Source organism: Diadema setosum, chromosome 13 (assembly GCF_964275005.1).
Source record: "Diadema setosum chromosome 13, eeDiaSeto1, whole genome shotgun sequence".
NCBI lineage: Eukaryota > Metazoa > Echinodermata > Echinoidea > Diadematoida > Diadematidae > Diadema > Diadema setosum.
Window position 1 is genome coordinate 17,109,566 of NC_092697.1, and position 24,072 is coordinate 17,133,637.

Consider the following 24,072-nt stretch of genomic DNA (forward strand, 5'->3'; position numbering starts at 1 on the left):
AATACGTGAGTATAATTTGAAAGCGCGTGGATAATGCAAGTGCACGAGAGTGCATGCACTTGTGTGTAGATACTTACGTATGTACACATCCACCCATTACATTTGTGCATTTTACTGCACGCACACATTCACTGCATGATCATGGGCAAAATGTAAAAAAGAAGTTGAGTATTATGATTAGTCTGATTCAAGTTCTTTGCGCCATCAACGTCCCAAATACTCCAAGCCACATCACCCCTCACACTTCACTACCCCCACATTACGTTTGCGAACCCCTCACACTCATCCCTCTGACACCACACCACACACAGCAAGCATATCCCAACGCCTTGAAAGGTAACCAGTGTGTTTTAACCTATGTTGGTTTATGTATTTCCAATGATTTCATTGTTATCATTACCGCTGTTAGTGCTTATACTATACTGCTGCTACTGTTCCATTATTTTCACTGCCAGTGTATGTGATAGTAAATTGCCTTTCCGTTGTAGTGAATGTCATGTTGCTGTCTATATTTGTTTGATTTCTTTGATTTTCTTTTGCCTTGTTTTTGCCTTATTCTGTTCAAATGTATGCAAATTGGTGTGAATGTCATGTTGCTGTCTATATTCCGTTTGATTGGCTTTTTATTTTGCCTTGTTTTTGCCTTATTCTGTTCAAATGCATGCAAATTGGTTGCTTTTCTGCTTTTGTGTTTACGTCCCATCAAGCCCTTGAAAAAGACTGGTAACTCATTCGAAAGCTTGGGAGAATAAAAGACTATAGTGAACATTACTGCAGCGTCTGCGAGTCACACACACACACACACACACACACACACACACACACACACACACACACACATATATATATATATATATATATATATATATATATATGAAACCTGTATATAGCGGCCTCCCAATTGAAATGACAAAAGTGCCCACTTTAAACAGGTCGGTGGCCATTTTGAATTATTTCAACACTTACATTGTATAATAGCATAAAATACCGCATGTTATTCTTTAATACCCCACAGCAAATAAGTTTGCATGAGCAGCTTTAGCATGACGGGTCTATGGTAATAATTATATCACTTTAGTGCGGGGGAGTATTATATGCAAGTTAATCTATGAACCGTTGGGGCATTTGAGAACTAATATGCTAATATAAAAGCATATTGTAAACAATAGGCCTACTAGTATTTGCTCTAAACTACAGAGAAAGTACAAACTTGAAAAATGATGAAAAAAAAAGACACTTCATTGGGCCAAGTGTACCAGGAAAATATGGACTTCATTGGACCAAGTGTACCAGGAAAATATGGAGACAAAAGCAATACATACGAAGACACACAAGTGGTCATGCAAAAGTAAAAGGGGAAAAATGCACGCATGAACAAAAGACGCACTCCATATAATAACATCAGCTGATCATGACCATTGTAACAAGAGCAAAGAACACAATGATGCGATTACAGCACAACAAAGAACGGGGAGAAATTGAAGGAAGAGAAGTTTATTACATGATCAGTTTAATTGTCTAGTGTTGTATGTGTAGAAAACAAATATTTTAAAGATTGTATCTAAATCTTATAAACCTAGGCCTAGATTCTTTAAGCTGTTATCTATAGGCTTTTCCAGCAACTGGGTCTAGTGTACACAATTTCATGTATTTGGGGTATGTAAACTACTCATTAGAAAGACCTATACTCCAAAGTGGCCTCAATAATGCAGGTACAGAATTCATCACATTCCTCATAAACGAAAAACAAGCAAACGAGGATTCAAAGTACACTGAGATATCGAAGCAAAAATAAAAGATAGGTGTATGAAAGCACTCATGTGAAATATCTTGAAGCACTTCCCAACGTACTTTGTGTGTATATGTATCACACGGCAGGGGCGGATCCAGGAATTCCGAAAAAAAGGGGGGGGGGGTGGGGCGCAATTTTTTTTTTCTGGTGCCACTTCCGGGTTTCATCGGCTGACAAGCAAAAAAACAAAACAAAAAAAAAACAAAAAAAAAACAAAACAAAAAACGCTTCAGCACGCAATTAATATCCGCTTATGCACGGTACAGATGGTAATGGTTGTACGTGTGTTCATCATGCACAGTATACCAATATTGCAGTCTTTGAAATTATATGTAATTTTGGTGAAAATAAGTCAGTTGCCCCCCCCCCCCCTTAGTCAAGGCGCAGGGACCCAGAAAAATGACTTCGTTCATCCCACCCCGCAGAAAAGGTTTGACTGCATGTAGTGGTCGGTTAGACCCTCTGGAACACCCTAGGTAGTATGTGGTTCCAAATTGTGGTATCGATGAAATTTTACAGGCCACTTTAGTTGCAACAAGACCTTATTACTCGTAAGAGAGTCTGCGCACGCCAAGACTACTACATGCACCACTGGCACTGCTACAGGCGCTAGTGCCAATGGGGCGTGTAGTAGTATGGGGCGCACGCAGACTTTTTCTTCGAAAAGCAAGGGTTTTTGCCTGCAAACTAACTTTTTCATGCCATGGGGTCGGTGACGCTTGTCGCTACTTATTCTAAGGGGGCACTGAAAATGACAAAACAATCACAGTTTCTGCACTTATTTCATGAAGAATTTATCAAAACCCCATAAAGCTATATATGTTCATGTTGCTAGAGATGTCAGCAACACAATGAGATACATTGTAAGGTATGATATTGTGCATGGTTACCATAGTAACCAGATGCCTACAGGTTATAGGTAACCCCAAGAAATGCCTCCTACTGCTGCAAACTTCGGTATTTTGTTCATTTTTTTTTTGTAGATAGATGCAATTAAAAAAAAAATCTATTGATTATTTTTCAAAAATGTTTTCTCCTGTTGCCATGGCAACCAGTATTATCCAATCAGGATTCAGCTGTCAATAACTTAAAAACTAATTGAAACCCAGTCAGATAAGCAACCTTTTTTTTTTTTGTTATTTACTCTGCTACTTTGACACGTAATCATTAAAGTCGAAACAAATCAGGTACAGTTAAATCAATGTTTTAATAATAATAATAATCAAGTTTTGGTTTTGTTTACAAAGTCGAAGATTTGATATCAAAATATCAAATGCAAAACAAAGTATAAATAAACACGTAACTTTTGGCTATACTGCTCTGGGTTCCGGGTTCATTCCCCCCCCCTCCCCCCCCCCCCCCCCTGGTAGTCGGTACTGCGCCAGCGTCGTGCCCGGTAGACCGCAGGTTGTCAGCGGGTTGTGGCTCAGCAAGCGTGGCTCGGTAAGTGTGGCTCAGCAGGTGTGGTTCGTCCCTCGGCTCTTGTCGGTAGTCACCTCAGCACAACAGTCCTGCTCGCCAACGTATAGTTCAAGCCCCGTACCGATGTTTGTCTTACGTGCTAACCAAAGTGTTTCTCTGCTAACATTTCCTAATCGTCCGTACTTATACACAAACAGCTAAAATCAATTAAAGGACAAATCCATCTTCATAATATTTATATAAGGATTGAGAGAATGCAGCAATATTAGTGAAACACATCAGTGATAGTTTGAGGAAAATCGGACAATCCGTTCAAAAGTTATGAATTTTTTGTGCAGTCACCGCTGGATAAGAAGACTACTGCAGTGTATGATGTCACATGCTTACAACAATACAAGGAAAATATAAAGAGAATTTCACAAAATTTCATCTTTTGAAAAAAGTACACATTCCCTTGACTCGTTATACTGACATATGTTATGGGTAATAATTATTCCCATTGCCTGTAGAAAGAGGCAAGTCAAGTGCTCTTTTATTATGCGAAAAAAGTGAAAATATTTGCATCGATTGTCCAATTTTCCTCAAACTTTCACTGATGTGTTCTACTAATATTGCTGCATTCTCACAATCCTTATGTTTATGAAGGTGAACTTGTCCTTTAAGATAGGGCTAAGATAGAAGTATGCATTAAAATTCATCCCAGCTCGTGTCATCTCCTACCCATGATAAGGGTCATATTCTTGATGTCATCATGGTGCGAAACTCTGATAATGTTCTCTACTCCAGCCCCAAGGTCTTTTCCGGTATCTCAGACCATTCTGCAGTTTCCCGCTTGCTCAAGTTTGTAAAGCCTTCTCGTGTTATGTCTGAATTCACCTGCCACAATATCAAGAAAATCAACAGGACAGCATTCGCCGAGGATATTGTCAGCTGCAAATTGATGCCTTCCCCAACTGACAGTGTGGACTGCGTTGTAGAAAATTACAACTCAGCGCTCAGCAGACTCCTCAATGATTATATATACATGCTCCTGCAAAGACTCGAAAGATCAGGAAACGCAGTGACTGTCCTTGGTACAACTCTGACATTGCGGCGGCGAAGCGGAAACGTAGGAGACTCGAGCGCAAATGGCTTTCCAACGGTAAAAGTGAAATTGACAGGATATTATTGTGTGCTCAGAAGAATGTGGTAAACTCCCTGCTGAAGAAGGCCAAACGATCTTATTGCGTGGGCCTCATCGAAGACTGTGGCGAAGATTCCAAACGGCTCTTCTCCGTTGCCAACCGCCTTCTCAATCGAAAGCAATCTTCACCATTACCATCTCACACGGACAGTTCTGCAATGGCCGAGACTTTCATTGATTACTTTCGGAATAAGGTAGAGACTATCAGTAATATTCAGTCTCTGTCCAGACGAATCGGCGGAGGAGCCCCTCACGACAGCTTCCCTTGAAACCCTGAAGCCCACTGATCCCGACGAGGTCCAAGCTCTTCTTCGCAGATTACCTCCCAAGTCATGTTCTTTAGATCCAGTCCCCACTGTATTGATAAAAGATTGTTCATCCATTTTCGCGCCTATTATTTCAATGATTGTGAACTTAGTATTGATCAGTGTTACGTCCCTCATGTTTGAAATGTGCATTAATAACACCTCTTTTGAAAAAAACCTTCCTTAGACCCAGATTCACTCCAAAATTACTGCCCCGTGTGTAACCTTCCATTTTTGTTTAAAATTCTTGAAAGGATTGTTTTCTCCAGACTTACAGATTATCTCTTGGTTAATAATTTATTTGATCCTTTTCAATCCGCATATCGTCCTTACCATAGCGTAGAAACCCTTCTCCTCAATGTGTCGAACTTCATCCTACAGGAAATGGATCGTGGAAATGTTACTGCTTTGATTTTACTTGATTTGTCCTCCGCCTTCGATACTGTCATTCATGCAATTTTGTTAAACACCCTCCAATCTCTTGGTGTAAAAGGTCAGGCATACAAATGGTTTAAATCTTACCTTTCATGCCATTCACAGGCATGAGTGTGTGTCAACAGTTGTAAATCAAATGCTATGCCTCTCAAATGCGGTGTTCCACAGGGCTCTGTGGGCGGGCCCACTTTGTTTTCCATTTATCTTATTAGCCTGGGACACATATTGCGTCAGCACAAAATTAATTATCATAATACGCTGATGACATTCAATTTTATTTGTCTTTTAAACCTAACCAGGCCGATGCCTTACATGCTTTGAGTCAGCTTGAGAATGCAATGAACGATGTTTATTCATGGCTGAACTCACATTCTTTGAAACTGAATACGGATAAATCTGAGTTTTTAATGTTTGGTTCGAAGACAAAATTAGGTAAACTTGACATAAATTTCATCTCCTTTTCCGGCATGTCAATTAGTGTGTCCAAAACCTGTCGCAACCTGGGTGTAATGCTAGATTGTAATATGACTATGTCTCATCAAGTTTCTAGCATTTGTAGATCTGTAAGATACCAACTTCGCAATATCGGCTTCATTAGAAAATATTTGAACCGATCTTCTACCGAAAAATTAGTCCATGCTTTGATATCCTCTATGCTCGATTTTGGAAACTCTGTCTTATTTAACTTACCACAAACTCAGCTCTCCATGCTACAGAGGCTTCAAAATGCGGCAGCACGCATCATTACACTATCCAAGAAGCACACTCACATCATCCCTATTTTGAGATCACTTCATTGGTTACCAGTCAAAGATCGCATTATTTCTTTTCATTGCATTCAGGGCGCTGCTCCTCAGTATAACATTGACTTACTCCATAATTACATCCCTGCTAGATCTCTACGCTCATCCAACTCCGGTTCTCCGATAATTCCAAGATTCACTACAATATGGGGCACACGTGCCTTTGGCCATGCTGCTCCCACCTTATGGAATAACTTACCTTCAGGCGTAAAAAATTGTTCTTCATCAGACTCCTTTAAAAGCAGTCTAAAAACTCACTTGTTTAAAGCGTCAATTTGATTACTCATTACATGTATTTGATATTTGTATGTCCTTTATCTCCTTCACTTTCTCTTCCTTCCGCGCCTAGAGCACTCTGCAGAGTGGATTTGGCGCTATATTAATCATATCAATTATTATTATCATTATCCTCACAAAGCAAACTATCTCTACTTACTAAATCAAGACTTCGCCTGAACTTAACACAGTGATGTAATACGGCATAACTGAATCCAATTAACTAGTTTTATTATATGTATATTGTCTGGGGTATCCTAACAGAGACGTCATGCATTAACCTAACGAACTTTTATACAAAATCGATGGGTATATAGAGACTCGAGCAAATATATTCCTTTCCTGACAAGCCCATAATTACAAAAAAAACAACAACAACAACAACAACAACACACACCTCAATTAGCATGTCCTGCATAAGTGTACCACATTTGGGAAGAAAACATAGAAGCATTCTCAAGTTACACCAAAATTTGTTAGAAAGTATTTAAAAACAAATTTTGAGAAAACTTCCATTGAAAGGAAGATATCATTTTCGAAAATACATGAAAAAGTTGCATCCGTCGTACTTTCAACACATATTTGACTTCAAAGTACAGGCAAATGTAGTTTCTAGCAATGCATGGACACAAAATTCGCTTCAAAGTAGATTATGTGAATATAGAGAGCAAAGCTAATGATATTCTAATGGTAGCTTTTTTTAGTATTTACAGAGCGATGGTTATTCGAAACAACTTGGAAAAGAGCAGAGGAAAGCAATTGATTGGTCATGTTCTTAAAGGAAGTTTATTCAAGAATGCAGATAAATTCCTTTCTAAAGAAGGAGTATACACGTACACTGTATTATCCACCAAAGGAATTAAAAGCGTACTTTTTTGTTCGTACGCTATTATAAAAAAAAAATAAAATGAAAAATAATGACGTGTAAATTTGTATTAAAACGTGCAGTAATGAATAAATGCTAAGGAGAGAATGAGGGAAAGTCTTGGGCGTCCTTTTCCTTTTATCCAGGCCAATTTTGTAGTGTTGAGGTAGGTATATAGTTTGAGACCCTACAATGGGTGATGTGCGCGAAAGGCAAAAGAAACAAACGTGTCTGGATTCCAGATATCTTTCTTTTTCACTTTATCCTACTTTGTTGTGGCAAAATTATAGATGACTATGGTGAAATAGAAAGTTGTCTGACCCCGAAATCATTGGATATGTAACATCATTATTTATGCTTGTACACCAATAGAGTAACATACAAGAAAAAAAAAGGGGGGGGGAGGGGACCCTCAACATGTTTTTCATTAGTATAGTATTGTTCGAATACGTATGAACACAAATGAATAGACAGCAAAATCATTTTTAATGGCAATTTTATCAAATTATAGGTTGAGAATTAACTTTTACGTAACACCGCATTAACGACAAATTAACGACTTAATAAATGGCTGCTATCTTGAATTTTTGTGTGGATGTTATTTTTGTTATGACACATTGGAAAAATTGATGACAAATTTCAAGCTTTTATCTCTTTTTGAAAGATACTTTCTGTTCAATCTTATCTGCTTCTTAACAATCTACTTTGATAGCGAACAGCGTCACCTACCACTTGGCATGATAAGTAACGGCTGTACTGTCACACATTTCCGGGCAAGCCTTGCGCGCGACTTGAAAAGAACAACTTTTTCTACACGCAGGTCCCCGCAGATAACCCGCACATGACAGTACCTAGTATGTATCTCGTCCGTAGTTACCCGGAGTTGCGCACGTAAGTCCTATTTACCCGCAGTCAAGTTTAGGCCCTGTCACACCTTTCTTGGCAAGCTACGCGGGTTTGTTACGTGTGGGGATTTTCCAGCACGCAGGACAATTTTTTGTTCCGGGTGAGTCGCGGGGGTTTGCCCGCAGAGGTACACGCAGAACACAAGTAGGAGGCCCTTATTGGCAGCACCTCGCAGGCAACTCCCACGCAGGTACTTCGCATTCCCCATATGTCGCTCGTAACTGAAAACGGGCCGGTTCCGAAGCTTTCACGCAGGACACACGGAATACACGCAAGTACCAGGTAAGTAGCACGCGTCTAGCAGGTAAGACGCAAGTACGGAACTCGCCAACATCCTTGTCCGCCCACAGAAAGTTCTCCTGCGTGCTGATAAATCCCTACTCGTTACAAGCCGGCGTTGCTTCCCAGAAAGGTGTGACAGGGCCTTTAGTTTCCTGGCACAACCCCCCCCCCCTTTTTTTTTTTGGGGGGGGGGGGGGGTCGAAAAGAAAGTCTGCGCCAAGACTACTATACGCACCACTGGCACCACTGGCGTAAACATTCTAAAGAGAATGAATGAGGAACCCACTAAAAAGCAAAGCTTGTAGGATGTGGGCTCCAAAAATATAACATAGGGTTTTAGTACAGTATATCAATGTCAGAAGTGACGTAACATGCAAAATACAAGATATCGAGAATATTACAAAGTTTACGGGATGTACAAAGTATAGTATGTAATGTTTATGATTAACTTATGGTATAAATACTAAGAAAAGTAGCAAGTTGATCAAACTAATGAAGTCATCCGAGCGAGGCATCATTTGAGTATGCATTTTTTTTTTCAAGTGATTACGGCAAAATAATTAAACATAGGATTTTAGAAAATTGGCTTTGAGATTTTTCTTAAAGAACTTGAGTGCAACCGAACCGAATCTAACTCATTCCAGAAAGAAGGGCCGGTCAATGTAATTGTCTTAAGGGCTAAAGCTGTACGAACAGGGGAAAATGCTAGGATTCACTGTGTCTTGTAGGGTAAGTATGAATATCACTGTTTTTCACAAACATTGAGGAAAATATACTAGGAAGGTCACCAGTATTCAACTTATACATGAAAATTCCAACATGATACAAATACAAATCAGAAATTTTTAACAATTTACTTGAAACAAACAATTCATCAGTGTGATAAAAAAATTGTGCTCGATTTATAATCCGCAAGGCCTTTTTCTGAACCAAAAATAACGAATCAATTTTAGTCTTTGAGCAATTCCCCCAGGCTAATATTCCGTAATTCAAGTAAGGTAATAATAAAGTTGTATAAAGAGAATGCAATATTGGCTTTAGGAAGAGATATTTCAGTTTGTGAATAATTCCAACATTCTTGCACAACAATTTACATCAATAATCAACATGTACCTTCCATGAAAGGTTACTGTCAATATAAATACCTAAAAATTTTGTTGAATCTATTTGATTTAACTGTAAACCGTTCATTAAAACTAAACCTGGAAGAGATTTTATTGTGTTGCTGAAAACCATATAATTGGTCTTATTTATGTTAAGCTACAATTTATTTTCCTGAATCCACTCAAACACCAAATTAAGTTCATTATTCAAAGAATCGAGCAAAACATAAGAATCTTAGTGAGAATAAAAGAGACTTGTATCATCTGCGAACAGAAGAAAAGACAGCAGAGAGGATGAGTTCCGGAAGTCATTGATGTATAAAATGAATAAAAGAGGACCTAAGAGGGAGCCCTGAGGAACACCACAACAAATCGAGTTTATATCAGATTCATGGTTATTTACGGAAACAAATTGAGTTCGACCGGTAAGATAACTTCTGAACCACTCCAAGGCCTTTCCACGAATACCGTAATGATTTAGTTTATACAAAAGAATTTCGTGATCTATTGTGTCAAAGGCCTTGGAGTAGTCCAGAAACAGACTGACTGTATGCGACTTTGTGTCTATAGCTCTTACAATTTTCTCAACCAGTAGTAATATAGCATGGGTGGTTGCATGTTTTTTCCGGAACCCGAATTGATTATCAGCTAAAATATCACATTCGTTTACAAATTTGATTAAACGATTATAAACCACCTTCTCAAGTAATTTAGAAAAGGACGACAGAAGCGATATTGGTCGATAATTTCCTAACTCATCCTCTCTGCCTTTCTTATAAATTGGGATAACTATAGCAATTTTCATTTTAATGGGCACAATACCAGTTAATAAAGATAAATTCAAAATGTGAACTAATGGTGATAGTATTTCGTTTACAGTACATTTCATGAGGTGATTAGAAATCCCATCATGACCTGTACTCTTCTTGGGGCTAAAAGAATTGACAATATCTAAGACCTCTGTTTCAAGTACTGGGAGAAAAAAATAAAGACTGTGGACTGGAATTTAGTAAGTAAGAATGAAAGGGTCTGTGTACAGATGAAATATTGCGGGCCAGATTCGGACCAATATTAACAAAAAAAAAAAAGAGTTTAATGCTTCCGCAATTTCCACATCTTATCATCTGTTAAATTCTTCCCTTCACAAAGGATATTATCAATAATACCCTTATTTACACGTTTATGAATAACACTATTTATTACATGCCAGGTAGCTTTTGCATCTGACTTGTGCTGTTCAAACAATAAAAGAACAAAAATAATCTTTTTTTGCTTTACGCAACAGGGACGTAAGAGTATTCCGATATTTAATGTACTTTGATTTATTCAAAGCTGTTTGTCCATATGCCTCCGGATTTTATAGAGAGATACATTCTCAACACAGTATACGTGTTTTGATGAAAAAAGGACTTGCTCTATAATGTGTCAAATATGTGCCTTAACATGAAGCCAAAATTGCCAAACAGGCATTCATGCATTCATACTACTAAAGATTGCAGAAAGGTACCGTGTATACTCTTTGGTATGGGAGTACTGATTTCACATAATATATGTCACTTAGAAACATCAGACACACATACAACACATAAAACACACACTCCAACACACACCCACACACCCACAACAAACACACACACTCACAACAAACACACACATACGCACACACACGTACACACCAAACCACTTTTTTTTTTCAAATTTCAACACGCACACAAACACACACACACACACACAATGCGTATGTGTGTGTTTGTTGTGAATGTGTGTGTTTTTTGGGGGTGTGTGTGAAAGTGTGTGTTGTATGTGTGCCTGATGTTTCTAAGTCACATATATTATGTGAAATCAGTACTCCCATGCCAAAGAGTATACACGGTACCTTTCTGCAATCTATGTAGTATGAATACATGAATGCCTGTTTGGCAATTTTGGCTTCATGTTAAGGCACATTATTTGACACATTAGAGCAAGTCCTTTTTTTCATCAAAACATGTATACTGTACGTGTTGAGAATGTATCTCTCTTATAAAATCCGGAGGCATATGGACAAATATCGATTTTCCTTAAAATTAGAATGATTTTTCCAACCCAACCCCACCTTCGAAGCTGTACTTTACGTGTATTACTATAGGCACTTCCGGGTTCAGGCTTCTGGGAGTCGACCTCTTTGCTAATGGCAGCGGGTCGTTCGATTGGCCCCACTTCTATATGCGAGCGCGCGCTCTATTACATATAGAACCTCTTTGGCTTCCTGCAAGTGGTGCGTGTAGTAGTCTTGGCGCGCGCAGACTTTTTTTTTTAACGTTTGTGCCAACTACTTAGTCAAACCTTTTCTGCGGGGTGGGTTGAACGAACTCCTTAATTAAGCCCCTTACAGGAATTAGCGCCTTGACTAAAATAAGTAAACCACGCAGCAATGAAATATAATTCAGTTTGTACTTTGTTTCTTTGTTGTGATTGCTAATTATAATTCATGTTATCCTAGCGTGACAGCATACATGGCATCATCATAATAATCTGTCAACCCTCCATTAACTGCCTTTTGTTTTATTATTGAAGGTGACTGCTATCCAAATTATTAAACATAGTGCACAGTGAAATGAAGAGGGATACGCGGAACAAGAGGTGACATATACAACGATTTAGTCATACACATTTTCCCTGAATGCTTATTTCTCTAACCGTTTTTTTATTGTAAATTTTCCGAGACGTTTTTTAATCAGCAATTTTCCCGTAATCAAACAAAATTGTGTGCCAGATCGTTGGACTTCGATTTTAGGAATAAAAAAGGTCCTCATGTGGAAAGGGAAACCCCCTCTCATTATCTCGCCATGGTAGATCGCTGCTGTTCTTTCACCATGCATGTTCCCAATTATTCATGGCCTTTTGTGTACCGTCGACACGATATATAATCAACCCTCGCCGCAACGATGATCTATAGTTTATAACCTCTTATATCTCTCTCCCACTCACTCTTTCCATACGATGTTACACACACGCAGTAAAACCTGTTAATGAATCAGAATGTGCACGATCGCTCTGGCATTTCCGTTTCTGTTGTTATCGTAAGTGGATGCATGCATAATTTGAAGATGTGAGCCTGTCGATATACAGTCTTCTTCCGGCATGGAAGTAGTGTGCCCTTTGATTCTAGAAGCTACCGTCACGCGTGGCGAAGGTTGTACAGTCATTGAGAGTGCAGTATAATCGCTTCACAAAACCAGTCCTCAATAGACATATTCTGTCTGCCCACCTGACAATGCCTGATGACATGTGAAGCTGTGCTACTCTACCATACCATCAACATGCATCTCAATGGGAATCTCACAGGCTTTAGACATTAGATATGCTGTACAAGAGTGTCAGACAACGCAGGTACACGTTGTCCATCAGAAGGTACGTGGAAGTGTATACTACAAAGCGTTTGGTTCGCGGATGAATTCAGCATTACGTGTCTCTTACGTGGTGGTATATTGTACATGACATCTAATTAGGTGATCCGAGTATCCTCTCGGATCACCTTCTGTATCTGTACTGATTCTTTCTTTATTTCTTTCTCCCCAAATGTTGTGCAGAGGTTAACTTAAAAAGTCCTCCGACTATCAAACTTACACCATATATGTATCATGTCATAAGGACGACGGATCTAATGTATCACTGTGATTAGTCAATCATGACGTTATAGTGACGTCATTATCTGAAATCTCTTTCTCATTCATATCTCATTGATGAAATGGAATTTTTCAATGAAATTTACATCACATATATTTCAGGTCAAGGTCTTTCTACTCATGTCTCAAAATTTAGCTCTACATTTAAAACGTACGCGTACGCGCGCATTGAAATGTTAAAGGTGCATGGTCCCGGTAGTGTAGAGGGCGCTGTTGATGATACTGCCGATCACCGTTAGCATTGGTATGAAGATTACCGAAGTTGAGCTGTCATCAAGAGTAAAGTGCGTAGGTGTTGCTAAGTAACGTTGCCTTCGTTGTCTTCTCTGCGCATCGCGCAGTCTTTAGTAATGCCAGGGTGCGTGCATATGTGCTTGTTATCATGACATCACAAAAGAAGTTTGCTAAAGCTGTCATCCCCCTCAGCCGAATCATGAGCCGAACTGTGATCGGACCACTGACTACAGTAGATTGGACTTCTTCGGACTCGGGGAAGTGGGCCAAAGAGTAAGCGCTAAAGAGGAGTCGATAGCTTAGGTATCTATAGGAAACTTGCGCCGTGCGCCCGTGTACGCATTATTTTAACTAAAACACCGGGACCATGCACCTTTGCAATTCTCCAATCGAGCTCAAAATTGTTTTGCACATGTTTCAGACCATTTGCAGCATTTCATAAAAAATCGACGGACGCGTACGCGCGCGCGCATATACGCACGCACAGCTCGTATGCAATAGAAATTCCCCGTTTTCTCACATGGATCGGATGTGTAAAATGTCAAGAAATAATTCTATTAAGTTTCAAGTCAATCCGACTCAATATGACGTCATACGGGCCCGTCAAAGTTGAAATTCCGCGCGCGCGTCAATGGCGATATACAGTGTGACTATGCCAAAAAACCGCCAATTTTAAAGCCGATTTTACTCGTCAGGATGGACCGTGGGTTGACGATGCTGGAAAAATGATTAAAAGATATCAAATTTCTCAATGAAATAAAAAGGACAAATTTTCAAAATGACGTCATCAAATTTCAAGTTCACTCAAGCGTATCTCACTTATCCTTGGCCAATTTTCACCCAAATTTCAGTAAGTTGTAGCTTATTGAATGTTATTTCAGCACCGTAATATCAAAATTTTGATTGGATGACGTCATCACCTCGTAAAAATAGATTGAATGTAACCTTGTCAAATTTGACCAGTTTACGTATTATCTCTATGGGAGTGCAGATTTTCTGGAAATGGAAATTGACATGACTGTCTTTATCGAGCACTAGCTCACTTACCCTTCGGTGAATTTCTCCCAGATTTTAATATGCTGTAGCTGAGACGTTGGGCTATCGTAAATGTGCCCTTTATTGTTCATTGGACGTCGGAATCACGTCGAAAAACTTGGTTGAAATTGGCACTTGGCTTCGATGTAGCATCATTTTGCTTGATACATAGAGCCTATGGGGGATGAAATAGGTCAGTGGATAGCGCATTGGACTTTTAATCTAAAGGTCCTGTGTTCGAGGCTCGCCCCTGCCAATTCTTTTGCTTTTTTTAAAACCCTTATATTTTTCTTTTTCTTCAGTAAGTCTTATTCTCCCTTCCTAACTTTATCTTTTTCTGATCTTTTTATACTTCTCCTTCAAATTTCTATGCCATGCCTTAACTTTCTTTCTCTTTCTTTCTTCCACTTTCTGTGCAACAGATCAAGAACAACAAGTCCTATCAACCCCATATTTTGCACATGTTTAGTTCATGTCACTAACATCATTTCATGAAATAACAACTACTTCCTCCGACACCATCTTGGATATGTAAATTAGGGTCAAAGGTCAAAAGTGTTAAATCCTGTATCTCCGTGAATACACGTCCTATCTTTCCGACATTTTGCACACGTAAGGATCATGTGGCAAAAATAATTTCACAAAATAACTTTTTGCTCAGATGCCATTTTGGATGTGTTTAGAGGGGTCAAAAAGTTCAAATATACTTCATTCTGTAACCATTAGTGTAAACATTAGTGTATATGGTTTCACCGCCATGTTTTGCACACACATGGGCCTCAATAGATGGATCATTTTGTAGAATATAAACGCTTTAGTCGGACGCCATTTTGGCTGTGCAAATAAGGTTCAAGGTCAAATATTCTTTATTTTGTATCTTGCTTACTAAATGCTCAATGGGGACCAGATTTTGTACATGACGTTTGTATGGACCATGTTACCTAGATCATTTCATATAAAAACGACGTTTGACTCCATCTAGGGTGTGCGAGGTAAGGGTTGAGGGTCAAGACTACTTTGTACTATATCTTGGTAATTACATGCCCTATCACTCCCATATTTTGCAACCATTTAGCCCATGGCATATGGATCGTTACGTGAAATAACAACGTTCTAATCAGATGCCATCTCGGCTGTCTAAAGTAGAGTCAAGGATCAAACAAATTTCGTCTTGTATTCTGGTAAATACATAGCATATTGCACCATATTTTGAGCAAATATGGACCTTGTCAAGAGGATCATTTCACACGATTATGGCTTTTTCCTAAGACGCCATCTTGTATATCAAAATGAGGTTCATTTTGTCTCTTTGTTAACATATGCCCTTTCCATTTTAAATCTGTAGAGATGAAAGGTTTGATTCCCTTTTCTTCAATGATCATTGTTCTAGACTTTATTTTTTGTGTTTTGTAGGTCTCATTCCCCAACCTCCCTCTCTCTTTCTATACATTTTTGATTTTGAACTCGCGAAATTTAAGGTCTGCCCTTGACTTCCCCTACTTCCATTATACTCTTTTTTCCTTTCTTTTCCTTTTCTGTCACATGTGCTATATGGTATACAGAACCGAGACTCTATATCGGTCGATCATATCGATAAATAAACCAACCGTACTTTTTCTTCTTCTTCTCTTGTCACATGTGTTGCTGTACATTCAATAACCGAGGTTCAATATCGATAAACTATTCTATTGATTAAATCGTGCTGCCTTCATTCTTCTCTTCCTTGTGTTGTGAGTCGCCCTTGGGTATTTCACTTGCTGGTAGTCAGCCACGCAGTAAATCGTAGTAGTATATCTTATATCAAAGTTGTGTATTGTATTTTTTTTGGTCAAAATTATTGTCACCCCTAGACTGGTGTGATTCCAGTGTATGTTTGGCGGTATATGTTCTCCCAGTGACACGTCGATTTGCTTTGTATTGGGTCCAATTGATATGCTATTTGTTCTGCGTTGTATCATTATTGTCGTAAGTATTTGTGTACCTCTGTATATTTATTTTTTCTCTGTTTCCCAAATACGTAACTACACTTAAAATCGTGCAATAATTTGCCTAGCACTCACTTCGAATTACTATTTTGTGAATAACATTATGTTCCAGGTTGTAACGGAAATAGTCCATTTTATTTGATTCCGGGGAAGGTATATCAAAATTTCATTGCTGGGATTCCTATCATAGCTGCACATTAAATTTTGAATTATACTGTTAATTTGAATTCCTTTTCTGTACTCTTGCTGACTCCACAGACATATAACCTATAATGTGCTCCAATTTCCCCCTCCTTCGTTTCTGTAGTAAAACAATCATTCATTACTTCATTAGAATCCAGACAATTTAAGCACGCCGGGAGCTCCGCCATGCTACACGCATGATGTTGAGTCACGACTTGAGCTTTGCGTGCGTTTCTGTCTTGTTTTTGTGTATTGTAGCTTATGTTTTCATGTTTATGTTGTCGCTTGTCATGCATTTAATTAAGTTTCAATTCAGTCTCTATCCTATCTCTTCTCCTTTAACAGGTCCCGCTCTGCATATGCAAATGCATGTCATTTATGTTATAGGATATTACATCCTCTGTTCTGACTGTTATTATGGCACAGAATAATAATTTTGCTTTTCAATCTTTTAATGATGATGATTTCAATGACCTTCTTAGAATTATTCCTAAAGATCAGCAAACCAATAATCACTCCCCGAGTTTTGACAACCGTGCAGCAATTTCAGTCATTAGAGAATTTGAGCAATAATTTTGCATTGACGCATTTGAATATCAGAAGCTTAAATAGTAATTTTGATGATTTACAACTCTTATTAGATAATTCTACCCAATCCTCATTTTCTGTTATCGGGCTTACTGAGACATGGCTTACTCAAAATTCCCTTTTTTTTTTTTGCGCTCCCTGGTTATGATCTTATCACAAATAATAGAATCAATAAGGTAGGAGGAGGGGTTGCTTTTTGTATTAAATATGGTCTAGATTATTTTGTTCATACCGAAATTAATTCTATGAACGATATTATTGAATCTCTCATTATTGAAATAAATATGCCAAATTCCAGGAATATTTTGATTGCGATTATGTACAGACCCCCTAATTCCAACAGGAATTTGTTTTTAGAGTATTTGCAGGAGTTAACCCACAATCAAATCTTCATTAACAAAGATTGTTTTATAATTGGGGACTTTAACATAGACATCTCCAAAAAAAAAAAAAAAATGTCATTCGTTAAATGCCCCACAGGAATTTCTTGATATTATGCTTTCTGCCTCTTTCCTACCACTTATAACAAAACCAACGCGGGTTACAAACAGCATGTATTTATGAAAATTTTGAAGTCTTATTTAGATAAACGTGTTCCATTAGTGAAAGTTAAACATTCTGGTTATAAAAAAATCCCAGACTTCCATGGATAACAAAATCTCTTTTACGATCCATAAATCGAAAAAACAATTTGTATTACGCGGATAGAATTAAACACACCGAACAATCTCGTCGTAAATACACTACGTATAAAAATATTATCACAAGATTATTGCGTCATGAAAAAAAAAGAAGTATTATATGGATCATAATATATCCCTTTTTAAACATGATATGAATACGATTTGGAAATTGATTAATGGTGCTTTTTATAAAAATAATGATAAATCCCGAGTAACAAGTATTAAATTGGATGATGTTGAAATAACAGACTCAGTGTTAATAGCCGATACATTTCGTCATTATTTTTCCCAGGTTGGATATGACATTGCTAAAAATATCCCCACATCTCAAAAGAATTTTTATGAATTTCTCGCATTACCAAACTCTAAGTCATTTTTCTTTGATCCTGTCACTAGTTTTGAAATAAAAGATATTATTATGAATTTAGAAAAAAAAAATTCTGGACCTGATGGTATTGATAATATTATTCTAAAGAATATTAGTGAGAGTATAGTCGAACCATTAACTCATGTTTTTAATTTATCTTTAAGTAATGGTGTTGTTCCATTGGAAATGAAAATTGCCAAAGTGATCCCAATCTATCAGAAAGGTAATAAAGAAGATATTTGTAAAAACTATAGACCAATTTCTTTACTGTCTCCGATTTCTAAATTGTTAGAAAAAATTGTATATTCTAGCCTCCTTAAATTTTTTTTTGATTTGCTTAATATTATTTCTAACTATCAATTTGGATTCCGTAAAGAGCACAACACATCCCAAGCTATTTTATCCTTTGTTGAAAAAGTCGCTAAAGCCGTAGACCAACATTATCATACAGTGGGAGTTTTCCTGGACTTCTCCAAGGCCTTCGATACCATAGATCATGAAATACTTCTTTATAAATTGTGTCACTATGGTATCTGAGGGAAGGCCTTGGAGTGGTTCAGGAGCTACCTTACTGATCGCAAACAATTTGTTTTTTTTATCTGGTCAAAGTTCCATTAAAAGATCAGTCAGATGCGGTGTTCCCCAAGGCAGTTTACTTGGACCTCTTTTGTTCATAACGTATATAAATGATATGATAAATGTTTCTCACACTTTATCTTTTTTGTTGTTTGCAGATGATTCAGACGTATTTTTTTTCTCACATTCGGATCCCCACATTTTGGTGGATACATTTAATTCAGAACTTCAAAAGTTGCTTTATTGGATAAGATCAAACAAATTGTCTTTGAATTTTCTCAAAACTAAGTGTATGTTATTTAGTAATTTTTTGAATAGTCTTCCTAATAATACAGTTTTAGATGATACTGTTATAGATGTAGTTTCTTCAATGAAGTTTCTAGGATTGACAATTGATAATAAACTTTCGTGGAAGACACATATTGATAATATTTGTCATACAATATCTTGTAACATTGGTGTTATAAATAAAGTTAAGTTTTATTTTCCCATTCCCACCCTCCTTATGCTATATTCAACTTTGATTTTGCCTTATCTCAATTACGGTATCATAGCTTGGGGAAATACGCACTCAATGCATCTCGATAGACTGTTATGTCTCCAGAAAAAAAGCCCTGCGTATAATTTCCAATGTATTTTGCAGATCTCATACAGGCGTTTTATTTTTTGAAAATAAGATTTTAAAGGTAACTGATTTGTATAAGTATCATCTTGGTCAATTCATGTATAAATTCAGTAATAATTTATTACCTCCCACTTTTACTGGGACGTTTGTGAGAAACAACTGCTTCCACAGATACCCGACTCGTCATTCTAATGAATTTCATTTACCTTTAACCAGAACTATATTCACTCAATCCACATTTACTTTTGTTGGACCAAAATTTTGGAATAGTCTTAGTGATAACTTAAAAAGGGCCTCAAGTTTGAATTGTTTTAAAGTTAAGTTAAAGAATTTTGTTTTAGATATTTATGAAAATTCATTTGAACGTCATCATTAAATATATATATGTTATATATATTTTTTTTTCTCATTTAAATTGAAAAGAGAAAATTTTGTTGAATTTTTTAATGAATTACTGGAATATTCGCTTTCATTTTTCTCTTCATATTATGCGTATGGCTTAGCGGTTCCGTTCACTCTTCACTTCTTGTCTTCTCAATCGACATAGTTGTTTCTTTCTTCTACTCTCCAACCATATTATCTCTTCTTCCTCTTCTTCATCTCTCTGTCTTTTCTTTCCCGTTCTATCTTCTGCATGACAGCGACGTAGTGTTTGGATTTGTCTGGGTGTCTGTCCAGGGTTAGTAGGTTTTTAGTCGTAATTTGTGTAATTCATTTTTGTAAATTCAATTTCGAGTACAAAAGTAAAAGATCAGTGATATCTCATGTATATTTTGTTTCACTATGTTTGGGGGGAATGCAACCTACAAGCATTGCTTCTTCAGCATTCCTCCCCATCTCCTGCTTTCTCTAACCTTCAAAATGTTTTGTGCTTTTTTTCCACCCTATCATTTGTTTATCCTTAAATATCATTTCTCATATTTTGTAATTGTTGACACATATATGTATTGTTTTGTGTGAGAAAAAATGTATTTACAAGTTCTGTTGGAGATGAAAAAAAAAATAAATGAATGAATGAATGAATGAGAATCTCAGAAATCATTTTGTACATCGGATCACCTAATTTGTCAGTCTTGACAAATTCTCGCGTCTAGTTCAATATTTAGGTGATCCGATCGAGTATCCTCTCGGATCACCTTCTGTATCTGTAGGGATTCTTTCTTCTTCTTTCTTTCTTTATTTCTCCCCAAAAGTTGTGCAGAAATTAACTCAAAAAGTTCTTCGACTATCAATTTCAAACTTATATATGTATCATGTCCCAAAGACGACAGATCTAATGTATCATTGTGATTGGTCGACCGTGAGTCACTATGACGTCATTATCTAAAATCACATTTTCGTTCATATCTCAATGGAATGGAATTTCTCAATGAAATTTACGTCTCATATAGCTCAAATCAAGGCCTTATCACTCATATCTCAAAATTTATCTTGACACCAAAAACGTACACGTATGCGCGCGTTGAAATGTTGACATGCCCTAATCGAGCTCATTTTTTTTTTTTGCACACGTTTCAGATCATTTGGAGCATTTTTTGAAAAAATGAAAAAAAAAATGGACGGACGCTTTCCCTTTTTTTTTTACCTGGATCGGATGTATAAAATGTCAAGGAATAATTCTACCAAGTTTCAAAAGTCAATCTGAATCAATATGACGTCACACGGGCCCATCAAAGTTGAAATTCCGTGCGCGCGTCAGTGGCGATACACAGTGCATATATACCAAAAAACCGCTAATTTTATATCCCATTTAACTCGTCAGGATGGACGGTGACCCCCCCCCCCCATTTTCTTTACATATTCTGAAAGCAGGCGAGTTTTACATATCATTTCATGGATGCCCGATGCTGAAAAAGTGATTGAAAGATTTCAAATTCCTTAATGAAATAAAAAAGGTAAATTTTCAAAATGACGTCATCAAATTTCAAGTTCACTAGAGCGTATCTCACATATCCTATGCCGATTTTCACCCAGATTTCCGTATGCTGTAGCTTATTAAATGCTCTTTCAGTAACGTACATCAGAATTTTGATTGGCTGACGTCATCACCTCGTAAAGATGTATTGAAAGTAACCTTGTTACCTTGCACTAGCTCACTTACCCTACAGTGAATTTCTCCCAGATTTTGATATGTTGTAGCTGAGATTTTGGGCTATCGTTATTGTACCCTTTATTTTTCATTGGACGTCGGGATTACGTCAAAAAACTTGGTTGAAATTGGCACTTGGCTTCGATGTAGCGTCATTTTGCTTAAAGGGGCCCTGAAATCCAAATGCATGTTGATTAGTGTTGATTTATGATACCCTCAACATCACTTTTGCGGTAATATCTAGAAACATTTCATATATTTTTGACGACTTTTTCTTCTATTTTTCTTCAGATTACTTGGGAACGCCCACCAAAAATCCTTCCAAACGAATCAATGTTAATATTCTTGAGATGACCTCATGTGATAATCATTGCTAAAGTACTTTAATGTTTAACAAAAGACATTGGAATGCACCTTCCTCTCGACTCAGTATAACTTGCATGTTTGACTAACAAAAGACATGGCGAGGGAATAAATTTTCGGTTCTCTGGAAGAAGAGTTAAAAAAAAAAGTCCAGAGTTGAGGGACTCTGAGGCTTCAACCCCCCCCCCCAAGTTTGGTGAAAGTCCGTTGTGGGATTTTCAAAGAAAATGAAAACGGTAAAGGTTTATGCGTAGTTCATAGACATCGAGTTCATCTCCCATCGGTATAACGCAATACCGTACAAAGTATATGATTATTGAGGTGGGATTTTTCTTCAATTTGTCTCCTTCTAGGAATTCTTTAAGATCGCAACTGCTGATCTGTAATTTAACAAACATGTCAGAAAAAGGAACCACGGGACTCGAACCTGCCATCTACAACTAAAGAAAAAACACACCTCAATCTGCACTCCTCTATGTAATAATCTCTTGCTTATGGATTATGATTATTCTACATTTCCCGGCAGCGTTTGTACATTTCCCGTCACAATTGAACGTTTGCACATTTCCCGCTGATGACATTTTTGAGACTTGTACATACCGGCGAGACGTTTGTAAATTTCCCAGTGTGTGCACATTTCCCAGCGAGACGCTTTATACAAATCCCGAGTCCACTGCAGGCCTATTGCTAAGGTACGAGCGAAGAAGCGACCCAACCAAGGGCGACACGGCGCGAGGCGCCCCTAGGCTCTCGGCTGGACTCTTTTCATGCGACTCCATTCACTCAGCGCACTATCACAGCACAACTGGACAATGGAGTGGGCCGGGGTTAGATGTATCTATAGTAGTTCTTGGTTATGAGTGTAGAGACAATACTAATTGTACCCTTGCACAATTCGAAAATGTCACGTTTCTATAAAAGGTCACGAATTTCTATAGAGTTGTACACAAAAAGGATATAATGTAATATTCCTCCAAAAAGTACAACAGTATAGGTCCCCCATTTCATCAAATATGCATTCAAATTAATGAAAAGGGGTTCACGTTCAAGCAATTTTCAATTCAACGTTCTCTTCTCACGATTATGTTTGCTCTATTTGGTCCTACGTGTCACCAATACTTGTATCATGCTCATTCCACATCCATGAAAAGATAATATGAAGTGTACGAGAAGACGCGTTGCGGTAGTATAAACATATCGTCGTGCGCATGGCAGATTGTCGTTAGCGCGCTTCCCTGCGCCTGGCAGATTGTCGTTACAGCGTGGGAGTGCGCATGGCAGATTGTCGTTAGGGTGTGGGAGTGCGCGTAGGGTTAACAACATTCTGCCATGCGCACGGAAGTGCTCTAACAACAATCTGCCATGCGCACGGAGGCGCGCTAACGACAATCTGCCATGCGCACGACGATATATGAATGGATATAGGGTTTTGTTGATTTTGTTATTTATATATAAGTTTCCCCGCCCAATTTCATCAGATTTGCATTCGACTTAACAATGCGGTCATTCAAGTTCGAGTGAATTTGAATGATCGCCGAGATCTACATTCAAAGTGGTAAGTAGTTCATTCAATTCGATTTCATCTGCATGCGATTTCATGAGTTTCTCACGCAAGGGTGTAAAAAAGGGCATTCAAATTAAAAATGCAAGTGCAACACATTAAAATTCGCATCAGCACCGTCGTGGAGAGCGTTAAGGAATTCAAATTCACGATAAGGCAAACAATTACAAAGTATGGGCAATCTTTTTCTTTTTCGCTTTTATTCTTTGTAGTTACTCAGCTGTTTGAATCTGCAAACTTGATATACCTTGAAATGTGATTTTTGACTCATACGTTTGGCTAATAACTCGTATAACCCCACTTTCAACACATACATTTACACTTTATTCATACACTATATTTTAGCCACTGGTATACGTTATAGCTCTCCGAAGGTCCTCTCGACCGAGTCACATTCAGTCATCAATTCGAAAAGAAAGGGACTATTGGCAGAACCAAACGTTGTTCGAAGCCTGTTTTCAATACTTCAACTTAATTGGTAAGTCTTCAAATCGAAGAAATTTTGGGATTTCAAATTGACATTTACCCGCGATACTAATTCTGTCATGATCCTGAATGTTACAATGCGCAGCCCCATTACGCTATGCGTATGGGGCTGCTGGTCGCAGTTAGCTATGCGTACAATGGGCTGCACGCTGCTGGTCGCAGTCAGTGGTTTCGTACAATATTTATCGACGCTGTACGGCGACGGCTCTGGTACGAAACCATTATTGCATGATTACTAAGACATGAGAGCACTTTGG

At 37.8% G+C, this 24,072-nt stretch overlaps 1 protein-coding gene across 1 annotated transcript in view; it reads left to right on the forward strand.

Annotated features, from left to right (window-relative positions):
- The first annotated feature begins 303 nt into the window (after positions 1 to 303).
- LOC140236455 (alpha-N-acetylneuraminide alpha-2,8-sialyltransferase-like) overlaps positions 304 to 24,072 on the forward strand; it is a 63,969-nt gene continuing 40,200 nt past the window's right edge. The window contains exon 1 of the mRNA XM_072316380.1: positions 304 to 336. The gene's annotated coding sequence lies outside the window, so the exon portion shown is untranslated. The remainder of the gene's footprint in view (positions 337 to 24,072) is intronic.